Source organism: Myotis brandtii, unplaced genomic scaffold (assembly GCF_000412655.1).
Source record: "Myotis brandtii unplaced genomic scaffold, ASM41265v1 scaffold6, whole genome shotgun sequence".
In the NCBI taxonomy this organism is placed as follows: Eukaryota; Metazoa; Chordata; class Mammalia; order Chiroptera; family Vespertilionidae; genus Myotis; species Myotis brandtii.
In genome coordinates this window covers 2,056,758-2,064,856 of record NW_005370271.1, presented here as the reverse complement: position 1 = coordinate 2,064,856, position 8,099 = coordinate 2,056,758, and positions in this window count along the sequence as shown.

The window sequence follows — 8,099 nt, the reverse complement described above, 5'->3', positions numbered from 1 at the left end:
GCCCACTGTGGGGCGGGGTGCCTCGGGGGGCGGGGCGGACCCAGTGGGACCACAGTGTGTGGGGGGTGAGGGAAGGGCCATTGTGGGGGCAGGGCAGACTGGGCTGGACCACTGTGTGTGTGGAGGGAGGGGCCGAGGGGAAGGACCACTGTGCGGGGCAGGGTGGGGCAGTCCAGAGCTGGACCACTATGTATATGGGGGGGTGTAGTGAGGGCAGGACTACTGTGGGGGGCAGCCAGCAAGGAATAAATAGTTGAGGAACTGGACTGGACCACTGTGGCGGGGGGGGAGGGCCACTGAGAACCATACCACTGTGTGTGGGGGGAGCTGAGGGGAGAGACCACTGTGGTGGAGAGGGGGACTGGGCTGGACCATTATGGAGATGCTGGAGAGAGGACTACTGTGGGGGGTTTCAGCTGGGGAGCCAGATCACATGCTGGAGTGAGGGCTGGGGAAGCAGGAGGGCAGTGAGAGAGGCTAGGGAGCCTGGTTGCACTGGGCAAAGGGGAGAGGGCCCCCTGGGGAAGCTGGAAGGAAGGTCGCTTGGCTGTGGGATAATGGGCCACTCATCTGGAAAGCGGTGTTAAGAGTTTGGGGATCAGCTCCCTTGGGGTGGGGGGCCGACCAGAGGGACTAGCAGTAATCAAAATACTCCCAGCAAACAAAAGCCCGCCCGGACGGCTTCACAGGGGAGTTTTACAAAACATTCAAAGAAGAACTGCACCCGTTCTCCTCAAACTATTTCAGAAAATCCAAGAGGAAGGAACACTTCCGAGCTCATTTATGAGGCCAGCATTACTCTAATTCCAAAACCAGATCAAGACACTAAAAACAGAGAGAATTACAGGCCAATATCCCTGATGAACATAGATGTTAAAGTCCTCAACAAAATATTAGCAAATCACATCCAGCAATATATTAAAAATATCAGACACCATGACTAAGTGGGATTTATTCCAGGGATGCAAGGCTGGTACAATATTCACAAATCAATAAATGTGATGCATCACATAACCAAATTGAAAGACAAAAAATCACATGGTCATAGCAATAGACACAGAAAAAGCATTTGACAAAATCCAATACCCATTTTTGATAAAAAACTTTCAACAAAGTCTGAATAGAGGGGGTATATCTCAACATGCTAAAGGCCATTTGTGACAGACCTACAGCCAACATCACACTCAATGGGCAAAAACTAAAACCATTTCCCCTAAGAACAAGAACAAAGCAGGGATGTCTGCTTTCACCACTCCTGTTCAACATAGTACTGGAAGTCCTAGCCACAGTGATCAGACAAGAAGAAGAAATAAAAGACATCCAAATTGGAAAGGAGGAAGTAAAACTCTTATTGTTCACAGATGACATGATATTGTACATAGAAAACCCTAAAGATGCCACCAAAAAACTACTAGATTTAATAAAGAAATTTGGCAATGTAGCAGGATACAAAATCAACACCCAAAAATCGGTGGCTTTTTTATACACCAATAATGAATTCTCAGAAAGAGAAACTAAACAAACAATCCCATTTACCATTGCAACAAAAAAATTAAGATACTTAGGAATAAACTTAACCAAGGAGGCAAAAGACCTGTATTCGGAAAACTACAGGATGTTGGAAAAAGAGATAGAAGAAGATATAAACCAGTGGAAGAATATACCATGTTCATGGATTGGTAGAATCAACATCATTAAAATGTCCATACTACCCAAGGTAATCTACAGATTCAATGCAATCCCTATTAAAATACCAATGGCATATTTCACAGATCTAGAACAAATACTCCAAAAGTGTATATGGGATCAAAAAGGACCCCTAATAGCTGCAGCAATTTTGAGAAAGAAAAACAAAGTTGGAGGAATCACAATACCAGATTTCAAGTTATACTACAAAGCCACCATAATCAAAACAGACTGGTATAGCACAAGAACAGGCATATAGATCAATGGAACAGAACAGAGAACCCAGAAATCAACCTAAGCCAGTGGTTGGCAAACTCATTAGTCAACAGAGCCAAATATCAACAGTACTTCTTCAAAATAGACTCGCCCAGGCCGAAAACCGACTTCTGCATATGGGCCACAAAGTTTCAATCGCACTGTACGTGCACCTGCACGTGGTATTTTGTGAAAGAGCCACACTCAAGGGGCCAAAAAGCCACATGTGGCTCTCGAGCCGCAGTTTGCCGACCACGGACCTAAGCCATTAAGCTCAATATTTGACAAAGGACGCAAGGCATACAATGGAGTCAAGACAGTCTCTTTAATAAATGGTGTTGGGAAAATTGGACAGATACATGCAAAAAAATGAAACTAGACCACCAACTTACACTATATATAAGAATAAACTCAAAATGGATAAAAGACTTAAATCTAAGTTGTGAAACTATAAAAATCCTAGAAGAAATCATAGGCAGTAAAATCTCAGACATCTCTCATAGCAATATGTTTATGGATACATCTAAGGCAGTGGTTCTCAACCTTCCTAATGCCGCGACCCTTTAATACAGTTCCTCATGTTGTGGTGACCCCCAACCATAAAATTATTTTCGTTGCTACTTCATAACTGTAATGTTGCTACTGTTATGAATCGTAATGTAAATATCTGATATGCAGGATGTATTTTCATTTACAAATTGAATATAATTAAAGCATAGTGATTAATCACAAAAACAATATGTAATTATATATGTGTTTTTCGATGGTCTTAGGCGATCCCTGTGAAAGGGTCGTTCAACCCCCGAAAGGGTCGTTCAACCCCCAAAGGGGTCGTGACCCACAGGTTGAGAGCCACTGATCTAAGGCAAAGGAAACTATGGAGAAAATAAACAAATGGGACTAAATCAAAATAAAAAGCTTCTGCACAGCAAAAGAAACGAAAAGGGAGTCCACTGTATGGGAGAACATATTTGGCAATGATACATCTGATACAGGGTTAATATCCAAAAAATATAAGGAACTCATACAACTTAACAAAAGGAAGACAAATAATCTAACTAAAAATGGGCAAAGGACCTAATAGACACTTACCCAAAGTGGACATACAGAAGGCCAAGAGACATATGATAAAATGCTCAAAGTCACTATTCATCTGAGAGATGCAAATCAAAACGACAATGAAGTACCATCTCACACCTGTCAGAATGGCTACCATCACCAAATCAACAAATGACAAGTGATGGAGAGGATGTGGAGAAAAGGGAACCCTAGTACACTGCTGGTGGGAATGCAGATTCATGCAGCCACTGTGGAAAACAGTATGGAGTTTCCTCAAAAAATTAAATATGGAACTGCCAGTTGACCCAGTGATCCCACCTCTAGGAATATATCCTAAGAAACCCGGAACACCAATCAGAAAGAATGTGTGCACCCCTATGTTCATAGCAGCACAATTTACAATAGCTAAGATCTGGAAACAGCCCAAGTGCCCATCAGTAGATGAGTGGATAAAATAACTGTGGTACACTTATACCAGGGAATACTATGCAGCAGTAAAAAAGAATATCTTACCCTTTGAAACAGCATGGAGGGACCTGGAGAGTATCACGCTAAGTGAAATAAGTCAGTCAGAGAAAGACAAGTATCATATGATCTCACTCTTATGTAGAATCTAATTAGCAAAATAAACTGATGAATGGAGTGGATCCAGAGACTGGAAGCAGGGGACAGAGTACGGAATCTGGGAGGGAAGGCAGGGGAGGTAATCAACCAAAGACCTTGTATGCATATATGCATAACCCATGGACACAGACAATAGGGTGCTGAAGGCCTGGGATAGGGGCTGGAGGGAGGTCAATGGGGGGAAAAGGGGGACATGTGTAATACTTTCAATAAACAATTTTTTTTAAGTTTGGGGATCAGCTTCCTTGGGGTGAGGGGCAGACCAGAGGGGCAGAGCCCTCTGAGGAAATGAGCCGAATCAAGAAGAGGGTGGTGGAAGGGGACCAGGGCCGGGGGCACCCCTCCCTGTGGTTGGGAGTGGGGAAGATTTAAGAGTGAGGAGCTGACCCGGACTTGGCCAATCTGGATTGTCACTCAGATGGAATTGTGGGCCTGGGGGAGGGAGAGAGAGACGGCACCACACTGCAGGGGGCTCCAGTGGGACCTTTGTCTAGCATTTGTTGGTGCTGGGCCATGGCCTTCAAAGACCCCGCCCAGAGACAACATGGTTACTTTATAAGCCACTTTCCCTAGGAGCCTCCAGTTTTCTCAGATGCAAACTCAGGACAATTGAGTTGTTAAGATAACTCACAATAAGGCACATTAAGCATCTGGCACATAATAAGAGGTAGCTCCCTTAGACTTCCTTTTAATTTCACAATTACTGAGCACATATTCTGTGAACTGCACATGGTGACATTTTTACTTAGCAAATAGCTTTCCCTTAGAGTCCAGTGGTCGGCAAACTGCGGCTCGCGAGCCACATGCGGCTCTTTGGCCCCTTCAGTGTGGCTCTTCCACAAAACACCGACTTCTGCGCACGGGCCACGAAGTTTCAATCGCACTGTACGTGCGCACCCGCACTTGGTATTTTGTGGAAGAGCCACACTCAAGGGGCCAAAGAGCCACATGTGGCTCGCGAGCCGCAGTTTGCCGACCACTCACTGCCTTAGACCATCTTTTTTCAATCCGTGCACAATCTGACAGCAGAGAACTGGGGCTCCAAGAGGTGGGGTGACTTCCCCAAAGAAATAGGCAGTGACATACTTTCTTAAAATAAACGTTTTCAATGGAATTATAAATATGTGCAGAAAAGTGAAGCCAACATCAGTATACAGCTGGATGGATTTCCACAGTGAACACACCCATGTAATGCCCACGCCGGGGGAGAGAGGGCGCCCTGCACAAGCACCTCGCGTCCTCAGCCAGGACCAATTCCTTTCCTCTTTCCCGGTTTCAAACATCAACTAGGTCTGGCCCTCGTGTGAGACTTCTCTCACTCACGTTGTGTTTGGGAGAGGCATGCTCGGCACGAGCTGTCCATCATGGAACAGACTTCCATTTATTCATCCGTCCCACTGTTGTGGGACATTCGGCTGTGTCCACTTGTTAATAGTGCTGCTAGGAACATCCTTATATCTGCCTCTTGTTGAACACAGGTTACAGCGTATGTACCTCAGTGTGGAATTGCTTAGGGTGTTCATATGTTCAGCTTTAGTTGCTACTGACAAGCAGGTGCCAAAGTGGTTGTACCAACCTACACTCCCACCAGCAAAGTGTGAGAATTCCAGTTGCTCCACAGGGACACAACCATGGGGCTTGTCAGTCTTTTTTTTTTTTAGCTATTTTGGTGGATATATGTATTAGGGTTCTCCAGAGAAACAGAACCAATAGGAGAGAGAGAGAGAGAGAGAGAGAGAGAGAGAGAGAGAGAGATTTTAAGGAATTAGCTCACACAATTGGGGAGGCTGGCAAGTCCAAAATCCTCAGGACAGGCCAGCAGCCCAGGGAAGAATTGATGAGCTGATACTGAAGTTCAAGTCTGAGGGCCGTCTGCTGGCAGAATTCCCCTTTCTTTGAGGGAGGTCATTCTTTTGCCATTAAGGCTCCAACTGATGAGATGAGGCCCACCCATGTTGTGGAGAGTAATCTGTTTACTCAAAGTTCTATTGGTTCGAATCTGAATCTCATCTAAAAAGTACCTTCATGGAAATGTTTGAATAATGTTTGACCAAAATCCTGGGTCGTGGCCAAGCCAACGTGACACATAAAATTAACCATGTGGCATTTCTTTCTTGTAATTTGCATTTCCCTGGTGACTGATGAAGTTGAGTTTGTTGGCCATTGGATATCACCTTTGATGTTTTAATCTCTTCTCTACGTACATATGGGTCCTCATGCATGAAGAGGAGTTCTTTATATATTCTGTATCTTAGCTTAGCTGTATGTGTTGCACAATGTGTCTCTCATCTGTGGCTTACCTATTTTGTGCTAAGCATCTCCATGGAGTGTGCACTTTAATCCTCAGGATCACCCTCTGAGCTATGGACCGTTGTCACCCCCATTTTATAGATAAGGAAGCGAAGACAAGGAGAGGTGAGGTCACAGCAGGGGCGGTCCGAGAGCAGGGATTCCAACCCGGGCTGGGTGGGTCCTGCGTCCACGCCCTTTGCCCCTCCTCAGGACTGTCCTATCACAGCCTCTATCACACATAACACACTGTGCTGCAGCTGTCTCTCTCTCTCCCCTTCACTGAGCCCCCCGCCCCCCCACTGCCCAGAAACAAGGGACCAGAAGAGTGGCGAACCTCAGGTAAGGAGCCTTTTTAGTTGCTCATCTATTACCAGCCACCAGGTGGCAGTCACAGCTCCCAGATAAAATCGTCTCTTCCCCTCCCTTGGCCACCTTTAAGAAAGAACTCCATTCTCATGTTTTGCCCAGGAGTAGCCCGAATTCCAGCCACGACTCTTTCAGGCACGTGGAGAAAGTGCATTCCAATCCGTGTGGGGGGGGGGGGGGGGGTGCCTGACTGCTGGCTCAGTGCAGGGCGTGCTTGGCTGGTGCTCGGTGTGGGGAGACCAGGGGCAACTCTGCAAGATGCCATTGCAGCCACAAGAAGACACGATTTCCTCCTCCCTCTCCTGGGTCTCATCAAGCAGCTGCAGGGGCTGCGAGGGAAACCGTCAATTCCGTGGGGCCAGGGCGGGCACCGAGGAGGACTGTGGCCCCCTGTGACAGCCACCGGTGACCGTCAGAAAGCGGCCTTCCCACCTCACCTGTTCCTCCCCCTCCACGGGCCCTGCCTTGTGCTTCTGCTCCTGAGTGTGGAAGGGACTGAGTCCACGGGGACGGGGGCGGGGGCAGGAATGGTCCTGGCTGCTAAGGCGGCCTCGGCTTTCAAAACACTCCCCCCAGGACCGGCCAGGAGGGCAGGGGCCCCGGCCCATCCCGTGGTTGGGGCAGCAAGAGGGGAGCTGTATGTTTTTAAGTGAAGAAATTGTGAGATATTTTTAAATTCTTACATTAAACAAATAAATGCTGTTAACTCGCAAAATACAACGTGACAGAAGTGTGCTCTTCTCCAGAAACTGCCGAAGCTTGGGGTGGTTTTATATGGAGATATAATTGACGTCTAACCTGACATTAGCTTCAGGTGTACAACATAATGATTCGATTTTACGTGTGCTTGGAAATGATCACCGCAGTAAGTCTAGGTAACGTCCCTCACCTCTCACAGCTACACCTTTTCTTCCCTTGTGATGAGAATGGGGCTGATTTTTTAAGGCTGCAGTCTTCCTGCATGATAAGTAGAGGGTATGAGCGTGGCACCCAAGCTTCAAGGCAGGTGACGGCTGGAGTCGATTGGCACACCTGCCCAGGGTGTCCCCGGCCCCGGTAACCTGGGATAATGCCAGCATTCTCCATCTCCTGAGTTTGTAGGGACTGAAGGGACGGGAGTAACCTGCCCCACGGGAAACTGGGAAGTGTGCCCCATCCATCCGCCCATCTTCCTTCCGTAGGCCCCTCCCACTGAGAAGCAGCTTCATCAGAGTTAGCGCCTGCGCAGCGAGCGAGCGCATCTAAGTGCCGCCACCAAGCAGCTTCATCAGAGTTAGCGCCTGCGCAGCGAGCGCATCTAAGTGCCGCCACTCGTGCCTTGTTAAAGGTGATTGCTCACCCCTTTCAAAGAAGCAGAGACCGTCCACGAGGCTTCAGAGGGCGGGAAGGGGGCCGGGGCAGCTCTGCCTCTGGCCCTCCCCTCCCTCGGGAGGAAGGGCCCGCGTGTCTGCGTTGGAACAGGCCTGTCTCCCTTGGTCGCAGGGGGCCTTGCCTTTGCCGCCGGCCGAGAAGTGGGATCAGTCCTGCCGGCACATTGTGCTTCCTCCCCAAACAGCAGAGCAGGTGGGATTTTGCCCAAACCCATCACTTCCCTGCATCTTCCTCACCGCCCTCCCCCGCCTGTTTCCTCCAACGTGTAGCCCTAACGCGCCGCCTCTCCATTCCACTGCCATCATCCTGGCCCCTGCCACGTCACCCAGTCACCCCCGACATCACCGTCACCCCCCGTCACCCACTGACATCACCATCATCACCATCACCCACTGACATCACCGTCACCCAATGACATCACCGTCACCCACCAACATCACCGTCAC